Source organism: Cnephaeus nilssonii (genome assembly GCF_951640355.1).
Source record: "Cnephaeus nilssonii genome assembly, chromosome: 9".
In the NCBI taxonomy this organism is placed as follows: domain Eukaryota; kingdom Metazoa; phylum Chordata; class Mammalia; order Chiroptera; family Vespertilionidae; genus Cnephaeus; species Cnephaeus nilssonii.
Genome location: NC_137080.1, coordinates 59449818 through 59473790, shown reverse-complemented (window position 1 = coordinate 59473790; position 23973 = coordinate 59449818). Strand labels below are relative to the sequence as shown.

Sequence of the window (23973 nt, the reverse complement as noted above, 5' to 3'; positions counted from 1 at the left end):
TCAAGATGATACGATCGATCTACCACTTCCCCCATTATCTTTAATAACATCTAGTCATATAGAAAATGTATAAGGAATGAATTACTTTTTAAACTAAAAACAATGTGTAATTCTTTTTTCTAAAAAAATATATTTTATTGATTTTTTACAGAGAGGAAGGGAGAGGGATAGAGAGTTAGAAACATCGATGAGAGAGAAACATCGATCAGCTGCCTCCTGCACACTCCCCACTGGGAATGTGCCTGCAACCAAGGTACATGCCCTTGACCAGAATTGAACCTGGGACCCCTCAGTCCGCAGGCCGATGCTCTATCCACTGAGCCAAACCGGTTAGGGCAACAATGTGTAATTCTTAGTAAACACCTGGCATCCACACAACACCTATATTCTGGGATGAGGGGAGCAAATATTTTTTTCCAAAATAATATACTCATTACAACAGCACCATGAAGAGGTACATAATACATTAAACAATGACAGCCAGTTTGGATTCTTTGAATAAATAAAAATGTGAATCTATGGTTTTTTTCATATGAGGCCCTCCAGGGAATTCCCACCTCCCTTTTAGTGTATGACCTTGGCGGTCTCAGGAGGACAGAAGATTATCTTACTGTATTTTTAGATCCAAATGAATAAATAATCATTAGCCTATTACAAATTATGGTAATTTATTTTTAAAGAACTGTACCAATATATGTTTTGAAATGGTGGCCATATGTTTTTGCTACAATTTTGTTGATGAACGGCATTAGATTTTTTTACATTACATAAACTGAAGGCAATTAAGTTTAAGCTTCAAGGGCCCTAATTTTGTAATAGTAGTATTTGATCATATTTCCTAAAAATAATCACAAAAATTGCATGAGTTTAAGAACAAATAAAATTTGGGTCCACCACTGACTGAAAGAGTTTTCTGTTTAGGTTGCTTAAGTGCTTAATAATCACAATATTTTCTTTAAATCAATTGTTTTCTGATTATTATTATTATTTTTCTAGAGAGAGTGGAGGGGTGAGGAGAGAAAGAGAGAACCATTGATTGTTTGCTTCCAGTTCCCACCCTGACTGGGGCCAGGTATGGAGCCTGCAACCGAGAGATACGTGCCCTTGACTGGGAACCCTTGGGTCCGAGGGAGGACACTCTAACCACTGAGCTAAATAGGTCTGGTGTTTTCTAATTCTTAGGTGTGATAGACTATTTTATTTGTCCACAAATTTTCATTCCTCTCAATCTTTGCCATATTTCCTCACCCTACTGACTTTGGACTTGCTTTGGCCAATGGAATGTGAGCCATTGAGAAGTATGCTACATCCCAGCAGAAAATCACAATGCCCTTGTGTGGTTGGCTCTGTCCTTCAGCTTCCGCTGTCCACTATGAGTACTGTGTTACATGCCATTGAGTCAGCTCCAAGTCTTGGCCACTCTATGAATGAGTGGCCACTCTATGAAAGACAGGCCACAGTGCTGCTCAGGCCACACTCCTGCTCAGCTCCTTTAGACTCATGCCTGTGGCTTCTTTTATGGAGTCAATCCATTTCTCATTTGGTCTTCCTCTTTTCTTGATGCCTTCCATTTTTTCCAGCATTACTGTTCTTTTCCCCAAACCCTGCCTTCTCATGATGTGCTCGAAGTAGGACAGCTTGAATTTGTCATTTTTTAATATTTTCAATGTAGGTTTTTATTGATTTTAGAGAGACAGGAAGGGAGAGGGAGAGAGAGATAGAAACATCAATGATGAGAGAGAATCATCTATCGGCTGCCTCCTGCATGTCCCCCCCGCCCCCCCCCCCCCCCCCCCCCCGTACTGGGGATCGAGCCTGCAAACTGGGCATGTGCCCTGATTGGGAATCAAACCATGACCTCTTGGTTTATGGGTCCACGCTCAATCACTGAGCCACACTGGCCAGGTTAAATTTGTCATTGTTTTTTTATTGCGATCCTTCACTGGATATGGAGTGCTCCAAAGAATTTCAGAAGAAGGATGGTCTATGTTTTATGGAGGACAGGACAGTGAAGCGTTTGACTGCATTGATCATGAAAATTATGGGTTGCTCTGAAAGAAATGGGTGTCCCTCATCACTTGATTTGCCCTGCTGTGTACCTTGTATTGTGGACAGGAAGCCACTGTCAGGACTGAATATGGAGAGGCAGAATGGTTTCCTATAGGCAAGGTTGCCAGACAAGGGTGCATTTTATCCCCCTAGTTGTTTAATCTGTGAGCTGACGAGAAGTATGCTACATTTCATACAAAAAACAGGGTTCAACTCAGAGAAAGGAGGAGTGAAAATTAGGGGAAGAAATATTAATAATCTAAGATATGTAAATGACACCATCTTATTGGCAGAAAGCAGCAATGTTTTAAAACAACTTTGGTTGAAATTCAAGAAGAAAGTGCCAAAGCAGGACTGCATTTGAACATCAAGAAGACAAAAATCATGACCACAGAAGAAACACACAACTTGAACATAGACAATAAAGACACTGAAATTGTTAAAGATGAGTATTGCATGCCTCAAATAGTGGGCTGCTGCTTCAGCCTGGGTCCCAGAATGAGAAGATTCATAGAGCGCAGCCATGCTCAGCACGAGCCCAGTTGACCTATAGCCTTCATGTAATGGGAGCAAGAAATAAGTGTTTGTAGATGCGTTGAGATTTGGCCATTATTTGTTACTGTAGCAAAAACCAGAGTGATTGTCATTCTGCCTACTTTTTTATTTTACCATAGGTTATCTATCTATCTATCTATCTATCTATCTATCTATCTATCTATCTATCTATTTATCTATCATCTATTCCTTTTAGTATTTTCCTGAATATGTAGTATGTATATTACATTCTTTGGTTGCTTTAACTAGCATATTTATTGATGGTTGCCAGCAAGTCATTAAACATATAACTTCTCTTCCCTGGAGACAGTCTTTTGTATCTTTTTTCTCTTTATTTATTTATTTTTTCCAAGTAAATTGGCATGTATATACACACAAGGAAGGAAGCTTGCATCATTGGGGACTTCAGATCCCAACCCTGTGCTACATGCTCATCATTTTCTGAAAATGCAAAATCCATCTCTGTCTGTTTTCTTGAAGTTATTTTATAAAATATGTGGAGTGTTTTTCCTAATTATTTTTAATTATGCCCCTATAGAATTAGTGCAAATTTCCCCTACTTGTTTACCTAAAACCCATTATGTGAAGCGAGGCTTTGTCCCCTGCTGGCACTATTTACATTTTAGAGCATCTAAACACGAGTCTCTTCTTCAGATCCTCTGCAATGTGACCATATTAATGTCGTTTTAATTTCTGCATTTCCACTAAATTTCCCCAATCAGTGATAAGATGTTATTTGTGTGTGTGGGTTCCTTAAAGATATTATTACCTTAAACATACAAGATTATCAAGAAATCTATCCCTTCCCTAAAAGGTGCTATGATTCTAAACTATCAACTTTTTAAACTATGTATCACTCATGAGACATAGTAATATAGATCTGTTGAAAAGGCGTCCTGGGTAGAAGGATGAGCTAGCTTTGAAAAGCAGCATGATATTCCCTTTATTTCATAATTGCTTTGATGGGTCTGACTGAGAGTGCACCCCTGGCCCTGTTTCAAACCACTCCTAAATCCGAATTGTGAAAAAAACTTTATTTTAAAAAATACATTTTTTAGAAGTATCCAGTTGCAGTTATGTAAAATCTTGATGCTATTTAATTCATCTTAAATTTAAGCAAAGGAAAAGAGTAAAACAAAAAGTAAATATTCAGTATATTCAGTTCAAAAAAATAATCCAGGATGTAGAGAATGCTAGAATATATTTATTCCTTTTTATTTTCTGTGAGTTCAAATGTATCTGAAATAAAAATGTCCACAATAGGGGGAAAAAGATTTCAAGGGAGGTTATGCCATAAATTATAGCAGGTACTCAACAAATGTTGAGAGAATAAATTAGACTGAGCTAAAAAGAAAAAAAAAGTGACTTTTTTTCCAGGGGCTAAGAAAATGGAAAAAGGCACTTTTGGAACATTGCATGGTTATCTAAATTCAGGTTAGGCTGGTACCTATTTATAATTGATTGTGAAATGGGCATGTTTAATGGCTTGACTATATGTTTTCTTGTATTAGACTGAATGCTCCTTTACCAAAGAGAATGTCTACTCCTTTTAGGTTGAGACCAGCAGAGTATACCAGGTCACCTGTGAACACTTTTCTAAAGCTGGCGTTTGCATTGGTGAGGACAATGTCAAGTAACTGCCCAGCACAGAGCAGAGCTTATCAATGCTGAATCCAGGCCACAGGGAGCATCGAAGTGAATCTTAGGCCTGGAATGCACCAGGACACTTTAGCCAACTACTTATTTTTTTTTTTCTAAATTTCCATTTCTTCACTTGTAAACAAGGGATACTGATGCCCCTGTCACAAGATTGGGCAAGATTGGTGTAAAATTGGACAAGATTCTGGAAGTAAAGTGTAGTGGGCTGAATGGTGTGCTCTCACCCCCATCCCCATGCCAAATAAATGCATGTCCGATTCCCCAGAGTCTGTGAATGTTCCCTTATTTGGGAAAAAGGCTTTTGATTATATAATTAAATTAAGAATCTTGAGATGAGGAGATCCTCCTGGTTTGGCCAAGTGGGCCCTAAATCTAAGGAGAAGTGTCCTTATAAAAGTGAGGCAGAGGGCCCAGTTGGCATGGCTCAGTGGTTGAGCGTCGTCCTATGAACCAGGAGGTCACTGTTGGATTCCAGATCAGGGCACATGCCTGGGTTGTGGGCTCGATCCCCAGTGTGGGATGTGTAGGAGGCAGCTGATCAATGATTCTCTCTCATCATTGATGTTTCTATCTCCCTCTCCCTTCCTCTTAATAAAAATATATATTTTTTAAAAAAGTGAGGTAAAGGGACATTAGACTGACAGAAGAGGAGAAAGTCATTGAGGGCAGAGTTTGGAGGGAAGTAGCCACAGTCAAAGAGTGTCTTTAGCTATCAGAAACAGGAAGAGGCAGGGAATGGTCAAGTCTTAGGAGGGAATGTGGCCCTTCTGAATGCTGGCATCTTGATCTCAGATGCCTGGCCTCTACAACTGGGGGAGAATAAAGTTCTGTTTTAACCCTTTGCACTCGCTTGCTTTTTTTCCTCGATTCCTTTATTCTACTCGGGATTTAATTTTTTAAATACCCCAGATTTTACAAAGCGCGGCAGTAGAATAAAAAACTGGAGTTTCTTTTCATACAAACTTATTTATTTGGATTTTTTTATATTTCAAATTATTGATACATTCAATACAATTCGACGTACGAGCTGCTACCGATGCTAACCGTGTCGAGTCACACTCGACATCCGAGTGCAAATTAAGCCGCCCAGTTTGTGATAATTTGTTACAGCAGCCATAGGAAACTAATACACAAAGTTGGTGGTATAATAAGAGGTTTTTAATAGATATAAATTTTCTCTTTTTATTCTCAACCCATTATTATTAGTATGTACATTTTTAAAAGCACTTCAACATTCAGTGGTCCACATTTAAAGACTTTAAAGTTATTCACTCACTATTCAGTTCACATTTCTATGGCCCTTAATGGTTAAAGGGACAGAATACAGGATAGCCCTTGGAGTCTACATGCATCAACACAAAACGAGCCCAGTGTGTAGATATATTGACTTTAGGGGCTGGAAAATTATTTTAGGAAATAGTTTCAAGCCATGCAATGTCTCTAGCATTTCTCACCCTGCTCCCTGGTTGCCAGGTACCTTCCTAGTCATTGTGACCACCCCAAATCTCCTGCCCCGCCAATCACCCCCCAGCTGTGATACTAGCCTCATTTAAACCACAGGTCTACACTCTAAGGCCAATCTACTTCAGGCCCGTCAGGCCTTCCTGTATTTCCTCAGAAAATGACTCTCAGTCTCACCCTCTGTCCTTAGAAGCTTTGTCTAAAACAGGACCCATGATTGCTTCCTACTTAATGTATCCCAAAATAGGCTCCCCACCCCATCCTGGCCTCTCAAAATTCACCTTTGGGTATTGGTTGTTGAGCATCCCAAAAAGAAGGAGCAGAATTGGGAAATAAATTTTAAATTTAACAAAAGAGCTCAATGTTATAAAAAATAAAATTCATTTACTATTTGTGTATTTTAAGCTACATATAAGGTATATTTCAAGCCATCTAAACATGTAAGATGTAATGTAAATTTTCAGAAGATAGATATGATGTATCACAAATGTGTGTTCAATCAATAATTTTTAAAAAGTTACGCTTTTCCAAATTTTAAAAAAAGTGTCAAAGCCTTAGTATTCATACTCTTTAGCTTAGTGGAGCCAGTTCTAGGAATCTATTATATATATAGTCTTAAACGTGACAAAAAAAAATACACAGAGATATGCTTTGGAATATTGTTCATCATAATACAAATTTAAAACAACCTAGATGTTCAAGAACAAAGGAATGAGGAGTGGTCTTATAAATTATGGCACATCTAAATGATGGAGTCATATACAATGATTTAAAATCATGTTTACAAATATTTTAATGATGTAGGAAATACTCTTGATGGTAAAAAGTGGTATATGAAATTTATTCTGAGTAGAAAAAGTGAACAGATATTTTTCCAAAGAAAGCATACAATGGACAACAGGCTTCTGTAAAGGTGTTCAACATCATTAGTCATCAGGGAAATGCAAATCAAAACCACAAGGAGATAGCATCTCACACCTGTTAGAATGGCTATAGTATTATTAAAAAGACAAGTGTTAGTGAGGATGTGGAGAAAAGGGAACTCTTGTCCACTGTTGGTGGGAATATAAATTGGTGTAGCTACTATGGAAAACATTGTAAAGTTCCTCAATAAGTTAAAAATAGAACTAACATATTATCTGAAAATTCCACTTCAAGGTATCTGTCCAAAGGAAAAAAAAATCACTATCTTGAAAAAAATATCTGTACCTATATATTAATTGCAGCGTTATTTACAATAGCCAACACATGAAAACAATCTAAGTATCCATTAATGTAAGAATGGATTTAAAAATATGTGCCTGGCTGGAGTGGCTCAGTTGATTGAGAGTTGTTCTGTGCATCAAAAGGTTGCTAGTTCGTTTCCCGGTTGGGTCACTTACAGAAGGCAGCCAATCGATGTTTCTCTTTCACATTGATGTTTCTCTCTCTCTCTCTCTCTCTCTCTCTCTCTCTCTCTCTCTCTCTCTCTCTCTCTCTCCTTCTCTCCCTTCCTCTCTCTAAGCATGTACTCAGATGAGGATTAAAAAATAACAAAAAAATTTAAATATGACATATATATGCAGACATACACAATAAACTATTGTTCAGTCATATGAAAGGAAATCCTGCTATTTGAGACAACATGGATGAACCTTAAGGGCATTATGCTAAGTAAAATAAGTCAAACAGTGAAAAATAATACCGTATATGACTTCATATATGAAATCTCAAAAAACCAAACTCATAGATAAAGAAAATAGATTGGTAGTTGCCAGAGGTGGTGGGGGTCAGGGAGTGGTGTTGGAGAAAATGGGTGAAGGTGATCAAAAGGTACAAACTTCCAGTTATAGGATTGATAAGTTCTGGGGATATAATGTACAACATGGTGACTATAGCTAACAATACTGTATTGTATATTTAAGAGTTGTTAAGAGAGTAAATTTTTAAAGTTTTCATCTAAAGAAAAAGAATTCTAAGTATATGAAGTTATGTATGTTAACTAAACTTACTTTAGTAAATACATTTCACAATATAAACATATATCAAATGATTATGTTATACACCTGTAATGAATACAATATTTTAAGTCAATTATGCCTCAATAAAACAGAAAATAAGTTACTATTTAAAAAAACTGTTTATTGCATCCAAATAAATTAACTTTTCTTTGTTTGCAGATTAAATTATATTATACATGAAAAACTTAAAGATGAAACAAAAATAATTGTTAGAACTAGTGAACAAATTCAGGAAAGTTTCAAGATATAAAATCAACATTTAAATATCAGTTATGTTTGCATACACTAACAATAAATAACCTGAAAAGAAATTAAGAAAATAATTTCAAATACAATAACATCAAAAATAATAAATTACTCATGAATAGACCAAACCAAAGAGGTGAAAGACATATACACCGAAAACTACAAAACTCTGATGAAAGACATTAAGGACGGGGCAAATAAATGGGAAGACATATTGTGTTCATGGATTGGAAGATAATATTATTAAGTTGTCAATACTACTCAAAGTGATCTACAGAATTAATGCTATCCCTATCAAAATCCCAATGGCATTTTGTTGTTGTTGCAGAAATAGAAAAAAATTCATCCTAAAATTTCTATGGAATCTCAAGGGACTCCACATAACCAAAACAATCTTGAAAAAGAACATAGGTAGAGTTATCACATATTCTGATTTCAAAACATATTATAAAGTTACAGTTATCAAAACAGTGTGGTACTGGCATGAATACAGACATAAACCCTTCTGTATATGATCAAATAAATGATCTTTGACAAGGATGCCTAGACCATTTAAAGGGAAAAGTACAGTCTCTTTAACAAATGGTATTGGGAAAACTTAATATCCACATGCAAACGAGTGAAGTTAAAACCTTATATCATATACCATATACAAAATTAACTCAAAATAAATTAAACCTCTAAACATAAGACCCCAAACTATAAAACTCCTAGAAGAAAACAGAGAAAAAGCTTCAAGACATTGGATTTGCTTTTAATTTCTTGATTATGACACCAAAAGCACCAGCAATAAAAAAAATAGAGAAATGGGACTGCATCAAACTTACAAACTTCTTTGCATCACAGGACACATCACTGGAATTAAAAGGCAACCCATTTTGTAAACATTATTTATAAATCAGATATCTGATAAAGGGTTAATATCCAGAATATATAAAGAACCCCTACACCTCAACAACATAAAAACAAAAATAGGCAAAAGATGTGAATGATCATTTCTCTAAAAATGGTATACAAATTGTTGACAAGCATATAAAAAGCTGCTCGACATCACTAATTGTTAAATGAAAATCAAAACCACAATGAGAGCCTGGCTGGTGTGGCTCAGTGGTTGAGCATTGACCTATGAACCAGGAGTTCATGGTTTGATTCCTTGTCAGGGCACATTTCTGATTTGCAGCCTTGGTCTCCAGGAGGGAGGGTACAGGAGGCAGCTGAGCAATGATTCTGTGCCATCATTGATGTTTCTATCTTTCCCTCTCCCTTCCTCTCTGAAATTAATAAATATATATATATATATATTAAAAAAAACAACAACAGAAAGAGCTATCACCTCACACCCATTAGGATGACTATTATCCAACAAACAGAAAACTACAAGTGTTGGTGAGGAGGTGGGAAAATTAGAAACCTTGTGCACTGCTAGTAGGGTTGTATAATGGTACAACCATGATGGAAAACAGTACAGTGGTTCCTCAAAAATTAAAAATAGCACTACCATATGATCCAGCAATCCCACTTCTGCTATATAAAAAAATAATTGAAAATTGAGTCTCAAAGAGATATTTGCACATCCCTGTTCATAGCAACTTCATTCACAATAGCCAAATGCCCATCAATGGATGAAAGAAAAGACAAAATGTGATGTATACATACAATGAAATATTCAGCTTTAAAAAATGAAGTAAATTCTGCAATATGCTACAGCATGGATGAACCTTGAGGACATTATGCAAAGTGAAATAAGCCAGTCACAAAAAGATAAGTACTGTTATGGTACCATTATATGAGGTATCTAAAGTAGTCAAATTCATAGAAACAGAAAATAGAATGGTGATTACCAGGAGGTAGAGGAAGGGGGAAATAGGAGTTGATATTAATGGGAGTAGAGTATCGGATTTGCAAGATTACAATCCTATATAATAAAACCCTAATATGGAAATTGACTGAACAGCAGAACGACCAGTCTCTATGAAGCGCACTGACCACACGCTCAACACAGGAGCTGCCCCCAACCGGGGCAACTCCACTGTTGAATGTGGACCCCCCCACCCCCCACCCAGAAGGAGGTAACCAGCGGCAGCCAGGCCTAGGAACCCTACCCTATATATTGGGAACAATCTCTTCTATTTAAAAATTAAAACCTGACAAGGCTACTCTAACACTGAAAAAATAGAATGATGCAGCAATGACATGCATGGACTCTGGCTTGCACATTTTGTGGTCAGCCCTGATTCTGACACTTATAACTGTGTGACAAAGCCAATTACTAAACTTCTCTCTGCTTCAGTTTTTCTTTTTTTAAAAATATTTTTATTGATTTTAGAGAGGAAGGGAGAGGGATAGAGAGATAGAAACATCGATGATCAGAATCATTGATAAGCTGCCTCTTGCGTGCCCCCTTCTGGGGATCGAGCCCCCAACCCAGGCATGTGCCCTAGGCTGGAATCGAACCTGGGACCCTTCAGTCCACAGGCCGACGCTCTGTCCACTGAGCCAAACCAGCTAGGGCTCTGCTTCAGTTTTTCCACCCATAAGATGGGAAAATGCTACTACTGCCTCAGAAGGACCATGTTATGTACTACTTTATATAATCAGGGCAAAAAAATGTAGCTGCCCATACAACAGCAAGATGCCTTTCACCTGTATGAAAAGTATGGTCACTGGTGCATGCAGCATCCTGGATTGCAACATCCCCTGAGGGCACAGGCTGGAATGAGGGACCCACCCCAGCCCCGTGCATGAATTTCATGCACTGGGCCTCTAGTGTGAATATACTTAATAATACTGAGCCGTACACTTAAAAATGGTTATGATGAAAAAATGACTTTGGAAAGCCTTTAAAGTGGTTTATAGAAATTCATATAATAAAACAAGATTAAATATAGAAATAAAAACATGAAAAGTAGGACAGAAGAAATCTGAATAGCAAAACATAAAATTAAGCTAGGAGTGAGTTTTCTCCAGAACATGAATGTTGTAAGCTTTGTGCTTTTGATTCTAGGCATTTTAGCAGCTTGTGCCAATAAGGAGACTAGTTACATGATTCTATAGTCTACAAAAATGAATTTATAGTGTGATATCAACTGGGTAAAAAATATGTATATACATATGTATATTACATATTAGAAAGAAATATGCCAAAATGTTAACAAAGGTTATTATTAGATGGTAGTTGTATTTTCTTCCTTTTACTTTTATATATTTTCTGATATTTTCACAATTGACTTACAATTTATAATTAGGAGAATGCTTTTGTGCTTTTTGATGACGTTGGTAAAAATTTGTTAAATGCCTCAAAGGGGAAAAGGAAATGTGTGCAGATGTGTGCAGATGCAGTGCCAGGTAAAATTGGCTGCAAAGGGAAAAGGGGAAACTGCCAAGGACGATTGGCCTTGGTGTGGTTGAAGGGCCACAGGCCTTATTCTCTGCATGGAATTGAAAAGGCACTTCAGTTACGTGCTTCAATGTCTCTGGGTCTATTTTGTTCAAGAGAGTCCACATATAATATGCATAACCTGGGGAGGGGGCGGGAGTGGGGTGGAAGGATTCAATGGGACATCTGTAATACTTTCAACAATAAATATAAATTTTAAATAAATAAATAAATAAATAAATAAGTAAATGTGTGAGGCCTGGGTCCTTTATGAGGACAGAGCTTCTCCCAGGCCACAGTCTATCTCACAGCTTCCTGCAGGGAATAAGGAGAGGACTCAATGCAAGTGGGGAGAGAGGGCTGAAGTTCTAGCAGTTTCCTCTGAGAAATGACATAGTTATTGTTTGCTTTTGTTGTTGTTTCTCCAGAACCCAACTTTACTCCCAGGCTGAAAGATTCCATTAATTCAGGCAAATTTGGGGCCACGTCAAATGGAAAATTATGGTGTTCAATTTATGATTCTGAAAAACATCAACAGCTTACAGAAACACAATTTACATACCATAAAATTCACCTGCTTAAATGTACAATTCAATGGTTTGTAGTATATATAGAGTTGTACAGCAATCACCATAACCTAATTTTCATCACTCCAAAACGAAATCTCATATCAGTTAACAATCACTTTTCATTCTCCATCTCAGCACTCTGTAACCACTAATCAACTTCTGTCTCTATAGATTTTTGTCTTATGGACATTTCACATATATGAAATCTTATACTAGAGGCCCGATGCATGAAGATTTGTGCAAGAATGGGCCTTCCTTCCCCTGGCTGCTGGCACCGCCTTCGCTCCGGCCCAGAGTCGCCTTTCTGCCTTCCTATGCTGCCCAGAGGCCCGGAGCTGCTGGGGTGGAGCAGAATGCCTGTGTCATTGCCATGGCAATGACGCAAGCGTCCCAACCCCGGCCGCTCGGCGCCTGCATATGCAAATTAACCCACCATCTTTGTTGGGTTAATTTGCATACTCACTCCTGATTGGCTGGTGGGCGTTGCAAAGGTAGGGTCAATTTGCATCTTTCTCTTTTATTAGTGTAGACTAGAGGCCCGGTGCACGAAATTCATGCATGGGGGAGGGGTGTCCCTCAGCCCAGCCTGCACCTTCTCTAATCTGGGACCCCTTGAGGGATGTTTAACCCCCCGTTTAGGCCCGATCCCACAGGGATCAAGCCTAAATGGGCAGTTGGACATCCCTCTCATAATCCAGGACTGCTGGCTCCCAACAGCTTGCCTGCCTCTGCCTGATTGCCCCTAACCGCTTCTGCCTGACAGTCTGATCACCCCTAACCACTACTCTGCAGCTTGATCAACACCTAACTGCTCCCCAGCCAGCCCGATTGCCCCTAACTGCCCTCCCCTGCTGGCCTGGTCACCCCTAACTGCCATCCCCTGCCAGTCTGGTCGCCCCTAACTGTCCTCCCCTGCAGGCCTGGTCGCCCCCAACTGCTCTCCCCTGCAGGCCTGGTCCTTCCCAACTGCCCTCCCCTGCTGGCCTGGTTTCCCCCAACTGCCCTCCTCTGCTGGCCCAGTCACCCCTAACTGCCCTCCCTGCTGGCCTGATTGCCCACAACTGCCCTCTCCTGAAGGCCTGGTCCCCCCCAACTGCCCTCCCCTACAGGCCTGGGTCCCCCCCAACTGTCCTTCTCTGCTGGCCCGGTCACTCCTAACTGCCCTCCCTGCTTGCCTGATTGCCCACAACTGCCCTCCCCTGCAGGCCATCTTGTGGTGGCCATCTTGTGTCCACATGGGGGCAGCCATCTTTGACCACATGGGGGAAGCCATCTTGTGTCTTGGAGTGATGGTCAATTTGCATATTACGCTTTTATTATATAGGATGCTCTTTTATGACTGGCTTCTTTCAATAAGTATGATGGTTTTTGAGGCTCATCGTATTGTAATATGTATAAGTATTTCATTCTTTTTATGGCTAAATAATATGTCATTGTATGGTTATACCACATTTTACTTATCCACTTATTAGTTGATAGACACTTGGGTTGTTTCCATTTTTTGGCTAGATTGCTAAATTTCTAAGAATAGCCTCCTACATGGAGCTTATTTCTTAAAAGTTGTTCTTTATAAGTCTTATTGAGTCATTAACCCATTTATATTAATCAAATACATTAAATGACTGTTATTCTGAGTGTCCAAATAGCATGAGATAATTATCAATCAATTATCCTCTGAGATAATTATTATACTAAGCTGATGTGATCTCAGTCAAAAAACAGAAACTTGACATTTTAGTTAGCTCATTCAGCTTTAAGTTAAATGTCCTGTTTCTCTAAGGTTTTCTGATATGATGAAAATATTGCATAGATTCCTATCATTACCTTTGAGGCCATGGAGAGGCCTGAAGATAGGACCTGAGGTTGGGAGTCCTTGTTTCAAATTACAAAAGAGTAGAACAGGCACTTAGCTTTATTGTTTTTAATTACATAAAGTAACAAGGACTAATTTCCAAAGCATTGACATAAAAGATCCCCAGGGGATTTGCACTAATGAACAGCTAAAAGTGATCTACAACGAACATACTTGCTATGGTATATAAATGGTACTCTTAAAGAGCTTTAGTTTTCTTCTTAGGGGGGTGAAATCTGATTTAACCTCTTCATGTTTTCAGAGCACAGAAAGGAGCCCTCACCAGTGCAGGCTGTCTCAGCGATCACCACTGGTCCCCAAAGAGTCCGCACAAACCCTCCCTCTCCCTGATGTCTTTCTATGCTGCTTGCTCCCACCCCAGGCGGAAGAGGGCTGATCCCAGTGATCTGATTTCAGTGAATGGAAGGGGCTATGGTTTTCCAGGGATGAAACTATCAAAGGAGTTTAAAGGTCCAGCAATTTCAGGTAGAGTCCCTTTTCTCCCTGACTCTATTTTAGCTCTTTTTTTCTCTTCTCCAGGACTGTGCCCAGCTTTGCTGTCCTGGTCTGAGAAGCAGAGGCAAAGCAAAGGGGATGGCAACTCTTGAATGAACTTTTATATAAAGAGTCTGATGTTGATGAGAAGGTAGGTAAAATGTCATGAAATTGAGGCTATCCAGAGAGTAATGCCTTTGGATAACAAAGGAGTGCTGTATTTTTCACAAGTCTATCAATATTTCTCAATTTATCTCTCTGGAAGAGGATCCTCCCCACATTTTAGTAGTAAATTCTAAGATTTGGGTTTCATACTCCCTTATAAATCCAACTTGGCCTGCCTTTGTTAAGAAGATCTGTAGCAGAAGGTTCAGGTCAGCTGTATTAGTCAGCTTAACTGCTGTAACAAACAGATCCAGACCTCTACGGCTCAATTCAATAAAAATGTATTGCTTGCTCATATCACAGTCTAATGTGGTTGGCAGTCATTCAGAAGGAGCTCAAGGCTCCTTCTATCTTGTGACACCACCAGTGCGAACTCATAGCGTGGCCGTCAAGAAGGGATGGCCAGGCCTGCAAGTACTGTGTATCACTGTTTTCCCAGCTTCCATTGCCCAGAACTCACATAGCTCCAACCTAACTGCAAAGGGGCCCAAGAAGAAAGTAAAATGGACTTGGTGAACACTTGGCATTGTCTCTGCCACACCAGCTCTGGGCTAGGGAACGAAAGACATTTCTATTGTTTTCTGGAGATCTCATTTCATCTCTCTGGAAGAGGATCTTCCCCACATTTTAGTAGTAAATTCTAATATTTGGGTTTGAATTTAGTGATTAATGGGGATTTACCTGGGATTGGATCCCTGGATATTCTTGGTTCTCTAGGCTGAAACACGATCTCAGTAGTATCTCATAGTACCTGAATCAATAGTCAGAGATTCTGAAAAAGTAAAATTCAAGAGCTTTGCTAGATCTAGCTGGTTAAGTGGATTTTTGTTAGTATTATAAAGGTATGAAGAATACAATGGTATACTATGGCTTTGGCTCTTTCCTGATTTACCTTGTTGGGATTTTTTTTATAATTGAAAAATGTTTCACCTTGGTGAACAATGCTGCTGGGATTTTCTTTTAGCCTCTGTGGACAGAGGACCACAGCCTGGCTGTAGGGAACGAGTAAAGTCCTGTGGTTAAGAGCACAGGTTCTAGAGAAGACCACCTTGGTGTGACCTTGGGCCATTTACTTAAGTCTCTGTGCCTGTTTCCTTATCTATTAAAGGGGTCATGAGGATTGTAATATAGTACCCACTTGGGATAAACACTGTGGATTGCCTTGCTTATCTTACATTCCACCTCCCTCCTTGGATCCTTTCACTCTAGTAGAGGTTGAAAAGCTAAAAATCTGCATCTCTCAAATCCCTTTGCAGCTAGGGGTGTGGATGTGATTTAGGTCTTGTCATTTAGATGGATTTGTTTGAAATTTGGAAGGCAAACATGAGGCCATCCTGGCATCTCACGTGGCCAGTTTTCCAAAGATCTTGGAGATGTGAGATTTTATTCACAGCAGGGTTCCAGTATCCTTTCTCCAGCTTCCTGGTGTCAAAGGCTGTGGCAGAAGAAGCAGCTTCTTGAAGCCGGCTTCCTGTTCTGGGCCACGTTGGTGAATTTACAAGCTTCGGTGGCCTTGAAGATAGCTGCTCTCTTAGTGGGCCAGTTCTGTATTTCTCTGGGAATTACTTCTGGATGTTTGGTCTAGAACTTAATCCCTCCAGCCCGGCTAACAATGTTGTAAACACCCAATTCCCTATATTAAATTCCACCTTGCTTAAAATACTTAGATTGGTTCCTTTGGTTCTGTACTGCATCTTGATGAGTCAATTATCTCCTAGGCTTATTTTGAGAACAAAATAAGAGCTATAAAGCACTAAAGCCTGGTATGTAGTGCGTACTAAATACCTGTGAGTCTTATTGTTATGCAGACTAATGACCAGAAAGTGAAATGAACCTGTACAGGATCCCCGAAGCGATCCATTTTTGGAGACCAATCTGGCTTTAGCAACATGTCACCTAGCAGCAAGTAAAGTAGAGTTTAGTCATACACAGTTAATTTGCCCACATTCCTTTCACATGCTAATTCAGGAAAAGCAATTTGGCCCTCTGCTGACCCCATTACAGTGATAATTTGCCTGGCTCTGAAAGGCCACAACCTCAAATTACTCTTTAGCTCTTGGACCCTGTGAAGAAAACATTGTGGATGGAGACACATATGCATCAAGAACAGGGGTATTTCATTAAAGCTGTTTGGTTTTTTTAAACTCAATTTATTTAATTTCAGAAGCCAGTAAAGATGAATAACTGGCTATTCTAAAACAAACGCTAACACAAAAGAAGAAAATTTGAAACAAAAAATTGTATTTGGTCACTCTGAAACTTCCTTAATTTAATTTTAAAGCCTAATTTAACATTTGTTATTTCATCCTCAAATTTATTCAGTCTACCTTTCTTATAAATTACCCTTTTAATGCATGCTTTGCATCGAAGCCACAAGAATTGCCTCCTTTTGTGTTCCTCTTACTGAATCCAGCCATTAACTTGCCAGTTATGAGGAATTGTCACAACTCAGCATCATTAATGAAAATGGGGTGGCTTCTTTTTGGGAATGGCAGATGTTTGTTACCAATGATGACAATGATTTTTTTTGGACAAAAGTCAGTTTCTTTAACCAGCTTTTCCTGGAAATTATAATTCATTTTCACATTGACATCCTTGGAGAATTTGATACATATTCTCTATCATCCAAGATGTGCTGGATGCCACATAGAAGAGAGAAGCCAGGTAGTGTCTGATGAGATTCTTTGATACAACTTTAAATACAAATTTGGGACAAGAATTATTCCTAAATCGCTGTTTTTTTCATCTATGAAATTAGAATAATAGTTTCTTCTTAGAGGCATTATGAAGAATAAAGGTTATAGTGTATATAAAATGCTTAGCACTGTTTCTAGAACTGCAAATCTATTGAGCTGCCTCATGTGATCACAGACAAGTTGCTTTAGTTTCCTCACTAAAACTTCTTTGCAGAAAATTAGGACAAGTTTGTGTTAAGTTTGTGTAATAGTACATGTATGTAGCTATTATTATACCCATTATTATTATTCTTTACAAACAGTCAACTCCCTTTGAACTGGAGTATTTGGTTAGCACAGTAGTCCCAAAATATAATGGATAACAAAGGAGTGCTGTATTTTTCACAAGTCTATCAATATTTCTCAAAAATAATAATTAAAAAAATAACAAATCAAAATGGAAATAAAAACCGCTATAGGCAAAATGCCCTAGAATCAGTTCATGAGTTTCATTGTTGCATTTAAAAAAAAAGGAAACTTTTATTTTTCCTGTTGAGCACCTGTTTATTTCAATCACAAAAGCATGGGAAAATCTATCTGAAAACTTTGCTTCTGAGCCCAGAATTTTAATTCACTTCACTGATGGTTTTTATATTTCAAGACAGAAAATACAAATTATTCATGCAAGTATTAAATATTCTTATAGTTGATACTGAGAATGTTTTATGTTTACAAATGTGATTTGAATTATATGTGGGTAGGGCTTTGAACAGCCAAAGGCAGAGGGCCATTGATGTAAACCGAGCCATTGAAATTTCTGCAATGATTGTGTTTTTATCTTTGTCTGCAAAGACGTTGAGAGTTGTTGAAAGTTCAGTGTTGAAAGTTCTATATGTTCTATTTATTTTGGGTTATTAAAGCCAGGACCTCCTTCTGGCCCAAGGAGGTGACTGGTTCTTAGAAGTCAAAGAGGTAGAGTTTCCTTCCAAAGTTACTCTTATCCCAGTAGGGTGTGACCCACCTAATCCTAGGGCAATGGTCGGCAAACTCTTTAGTCAACAGAGAGGCTAACTGCGGCTCTCAAGCCGCATGTGGTTCGTGAGCAGCAGTTTGCCGACCACTTTTAGGGACTAGGGATCCTGACTCCCCCAGAACTGTCCTTGACTACCTGACTTGACTTTTTCACTTTAATCTGTTTCTTTGTGACCCGGCTCTTCAGTGCTCTTCCAGATAAACAGCAGTACAAGCTGATTGTCAAAGTTCTGCCCTCTGGTGTCATTGCTGAGATTTAAGACACTGGTAGCCATACATCTCAACCTTTACTCCAGAAAGGGCCTAGGAATTCCCCAACTAGGCCTCTCCCCCTCAGGGTTAGAGTATTTGATGCTGGAGATTACAACATAGGAGTTAGGAAAAAATAAGAAACAAAATCATCCTTTTGTTGAAAAAAAAGTCTTCTTTCCCTTTTGACATTTCCCAATGAAAAAAAACTTTATTGAGATGTAACTTACATACTATGAAACAGTCTCATTTTAAGTGTACAATTCAATGATTTTTAAATAAATTTACCAAGTTTTGCAACCATCGCTAAAATCCAGTTTTAGAACATTTAGGACTGTTCATTGCTAATATATAGAAATACAATATATTTTTGTACATTGGTCCTATATCCTACGATCTTGTTGAATTTTTTTTTTTTTTAGTTCTAATAGTTTTTGCATGTGGTTCTTAAGCTTTTCTATACACAGGATCCTGTTGTCTATGAATAAAGACAGTTTTACTTCTCTTGAAATTTTTAATCCAATAATAGATATCAAATCTAGTCTCCTCATGGGAAGGAGGTGCTGGGAGAAGGTACTTATAACTTTTGGAGGGTGTCTGTGTGGCAAGTGATAAAACCAAGAACTTGCTTGGTTCTTGGTTTCAAGAATAGGCTACTTCTTCACAGTTATTTATTTATAAAGATGATTATTATTATGTATTATATTTATGTATTTATTTATAATTGTGACTATTTACCAGAGTTGATGATGGTTTTTTCCTTCTTAGGTTAAAAAAGAAAAGAAATGCAAGACTGACCATTTAAATATGTTTTGATGGTATTTATGGATATAATTTCTAATAGGAGTTAATTGCCATTACTTCTTACTCAACTGGACAAGGTAATTTCCCCCCCAAACAAAACAAAACAAATCTGCCTACTCTTTCTTTTTCTTCATAATTTTCCAATAGCACTTTATTTGATAACTTCATAAACTCCTGCTGGGGCTGATGGGCAGACCCTGAACGACGGATGAATGATGACTAACACACGTTCCTGTGGAAGAGGGCCAAGGCACTACTTGGCTATCGCCGCCAAGTAGCCGTGTTCACCTGCCTCCTTAGGTTTTTACTGTCATAACAGCTTGAACTAAAATTAAGCTCTAGATACAATCAGCAGGGTAAGCATCCTTGAGAAAGCACATGCTTCTACAAGGTCGGGTCTTTAAAGACTAAACATAGAGATTCTAGCAAAACACCCGGGGGATCGGACTTGTTTGGAAAAGTCAAGGTAGGGGCTGCCACCTTCGGCAAGATCCCCTCAGAGGCCCTCCCGCCCTCCCAACTTTCAGAGAATCCTCCTTACAGACATTCCAACCAAGTCCTGTGCTTCCCCACAAACTCCCTTCAACTTCATTTCCATTACTAATTTATTGCTAAATCCTACTCTTTCTACCATATTGCTGCTGAAGGCTTATCTCTTCACATTGTTCCTCTTTTTCTCCTTGACCACCTAGAAAACCAGAAATGGTTTCTCTGTTGTTAAGCTATTCAATATTCTTCCAGATAAAATATCAATCCATACATTTACAATTTCCCATCACCGTTAATATAAACTGCTGTTGGCCTCACTTCCATTTACTGAAAACCATTTTCCATCTTTGTTCTTGTAAGAACATACCTTTACTGGCCTCCTCTTTTGTTAACTCCATTCCCCTCTCAAGATCTTCATTACCTTATGAATCTAATTTGTCTTCCATGTGTATCTGTTTCAGTCTATTCTGGCTAATCTTTTAAGTTTTAAGGTGCAAAGCAAGGCAAATCTGAGAGGACTTTTGTCTCTGTGTAGCTATCCTCCTGAAATCATTGCTCCTCTACCCATTTCGGAGAGTAGCACTCACGCATTCACGTGGTTACCAAACTGGAGGCTTGGACACCAGGGAATGTGTTCTGTCTAGTCGCCTGTGCACCCCCAGCAATTACCACAGGTCCCAGCACAAAGATGCCTCTTTACTGTCCTGGATGACCAGCACCTTCCATGTGCCTGATGACCTGCAGGCTCTAGAGATAGAAAGAGAAAGTAGAGCCTGGCCAGGGCTTTAGTGAATCAGCTCACGATCCAACGTCAGGCAGCACGTAGAGAACAACTTATGATTCATTGTGATGAGCACACAGACAAACTGCTGGGGACACACTGCCTGTGGAGGGTCAGCAGAGGTTTCAGGAAGAAGGTGCCATTGGAACTGGGCCTTGGAGGAGTTTTAGCCAAAAGGGAACCTAAGCTGAATAGTCCCATAGATACTTTAGTTATTGAAGCAAGATTGAAAAAGTATTTTCAGAACAAATATTCTGGGCTTGAATCCTGTCTTTGCTGTTTATAGTCATGTGTTCTTATGCACATTACTTATCTATGTTCCGATTTCCCATGTTTGTTTGTTTTTTAAATATATTTTTTATTGGTTTCAGAGAGTAAGGGAGAGAGAGAGAAACATATGAAAGGAATTTTAGAGATAGGACAGGCAGTTGGGAAATAAAGAGGGTCCATGGAAGAGGAATGCATATGTGGAAGGCAGAAATAGCTCCAAGACACCATTATGCTCACAGAGATATAAAGAAAAGTCACAGGATACCGCGAAGAAGGAAACATATTTTCACAGAGGATAGGGGAATGTTGCAAGATGAGGGAAGAGAAAAATGGGGGTACCATGTGGGCTTTGGACTTTGAAAATGATACTATGTAGCAGAGTGACCAATGGGGAAAGCACAGGGGTCCTAAATTAAGGAAGGGTCCGATTAGAAAGGGTCATGTTCAGACAAAGAACTACAGCATATATAAACCTGAGACAAAGGGGCAAGAGACAGATTTTGGATTTTTTCCCCATTAGAGAGAGAGAAAGATCAGGCTTTTCCCATTTTGGGGGGCCCTCTTTGGGGATCCCTCCCCAGGGAAAGTTTGTATATACTTACAATAAACTTCTACAGTTTTACTAAAGAAATCTTTTAGTCCACAAATTTATTCTTTAATTTCGCCAGACAAGGACCCACGAGAAGAAAAGCCTATACCCTGAACCCCACATTTCATATAAATGATGAGAGAGAATCATTGATCGGCTGCCTCCTGCACGCCCCAAACTGGGGATGGAGCCCACAACCTGGGCATGTGCCCTGACAGGGAATCCCACCGTGACCTCCTGGCTCATAGGTCAACACTCAACCAATGAGCCATGCTGGCCGGGCTAAAGTGGTATTTCTTAATGGGTGTTGCATAGGCCCTCAAGAGGCTGTTCTGGTTTTCTGTGGAGTCATTAGTTGTCAAAATGACCAGAAGTGGGGAGGTGGGTGAGGAAGGTCTGGAATGGATTAATGGTTTTCCCTGGGCAGAAAGCAGGGATGCTAGACATCCTGCAATGTGTGAACAGTCCCACACAATGTAGCATTGCGTTATGTCTCTCATGATTTTCACCTGTCCCATTGGTGAAAAATCATGCAGATTAAAAAAAAAAATCCTATTTATACATTTCTAAGCCTAGAATCTAATTCTGTTTTAACATATACACACTGAATACTCTGAGTACTTTTTGCATAGTTTTAAACATTGTGCTTAGTTTGCAACTTTAACAAGTGTTGTGCTCCATTTCAGAAAGTCACATCACCAGCAACAGTATAGTCTATAGTCTTTGAGCCTTCCTTACAACTATGGCTGTTGATCACAGTGCTTCCAGGCAAACCTAAAAACATATTTATCCCCTATTTTAAAGTTTAAAATATAAAGAATGTTGATAATTCACCAAATGTCTTATTTTTCTTAAATCTAAACTTATTTTGTGCATCTATCCACTCCATTATGTCTTCTTGTAAAGTCACGCCCAAACATTCACACATTGAAATACAGAGTGTGTCATAAATTACTTTAAAAAATTATTCTTCATTTTGCAGTTAGAACAGTATGTTGAATTTTTAAAACTATCTATGAGCTTTAGTTCAGGAAAGTAAAAGGGATGGTAACAAATATTTGTTATGCAAAGTGGGTGAATCTGATGGGGTCCAGTACAACTGTTTTAAGTCCTGGAAGTTTTTCTTTGACTGGATCCCTCTTGTTGCTGCAAAATGTTGTTTTCCATTTTCAGTTATTTCCCCCTTTTCTTTGAAGATAGAAAAGAGCTATTCAGACCACCTTAAAATTTTCTTCATCTTTTTCAAGTCCCAAAGTGTAAATGAGGTGATACCTTGTGCTCACCAGGTTTGGTATTCAAAAGCCTTTCTGGCTGTAAATATAATTTTGCATGGCTCCAAGTTAAAATCTACAGTCCCATGGAATCAGCCAAAAGATGGCAGCAGCTCTTCTGCAGTCTTTTCACTGCGGCCTCTCGAGTGCCCCTGACCAGCTGTAGGACTGGTCCTGCTTCATGATCTGTGGGGCCCGGTGTGTCTCCACCCCCAGAACTGGGGCCTGCTGCACTCTGCATTCCAGCCGTCACACTAATTCACCAAACTAATTAGGCTAAAGGCCCATAAAGGCAGAAATCTGTTGGAGTTTAGTCTCATTCATTTCTTTCAGAAAAACTTGCAAGGAAGCTCCTGTCTGCTTTTGGAACGGGGACAGAATCTCAAAGGCTTGGCATGAGAAACAGTTGAAGGCGCCAACCTTCCAGGCCAAAGATTCTAGTCACAAAGACTCCCAATTCAACCTTTTCCCTTGAGGCAAACTTCAAAGTATGCAGGACCCAAAAAAACACACACCCCTCATATAATAAAAATAAGCCAAGGGATAACACACTTAGCTGAGACTTGCTGAAAACACTTTTCTCCCACCATACCTCAATTCTCTCTGCCTCCAGACTGCCTCGTGGTACTTAATTACTTGTAAGGAGGACAAAGGCAGGTTTCCTAATGCTTACTTGCTTCGTTCCACTTGGGCCTGCAAAGTTTTTTGTTTTGTTTTTTACTTGTGTTTTTAAAAAATTTGTTAAACAAAGCTATAGCTTCCTATGTGCCAGATACTGTTCTAAGCACTTTAAAATATTAAATCATTTAATTCTCATAACAACCCTGTGAGATAGACACTTTTCTTATTCTTATTTCATAGACGAGGAACTGTGCAAACACTGTTGCCTATTTTCCTTTAGTGGTGGTTTTCCCCCTTTGTTTTCTTCCCTTCCTTTCCTTTCCTTTCCTTTCCTTTCCTTTCCTTTCCTTTCCTTTCCTTTCCTTTCCCTCTCCTCCCCTCCCCTCCCCTCCCCTCCCCTCCCCTCCCCTCCCCTCCCCTCCCCTCCCCTCCCCTCCCCTCCCCTCCCCTCCCCTCCCCTCCCCTCCCCTCCCCTTCCCTTCTTCCCTGCCCTGCCCTGCCCTGCCCTGCCCTGCCCTCCCCTTTTCTTTTTCTCTTTCTACATAAGGTCCTAGGAGAGTGCATAATTATGTTTCTGAAACATTTTTAATGATTGAAAAAAATCAGAAAATGACTATAGCAGAGATCAGAAGAAAGCATAATCTCAAGACACAATGTTTGGAGTTGTTTTTTTTCTTTTTTGTTTTAGGTGAAATATAAGCCACTTAGGGAAGTCCATAGAAAGGCACAAATAAAACCTCTTAGAGATTCTTTTGGCCATTAGGC

General features: G+C 39.1%; 1 long non-coding RNA gene across 1 annotated transcript in view; it reads left to right on the top strand.

Annotated features, from left to right (window-relative positions):
* LOC307104965 overlaps window positions 1-23973 on the top strand; it is a 544872-nt gene that overhangs the window by 482467 nt on the left and 38432 nt on the right. The gene's annotated exons all lie outside the window — the stretch shown is intronic.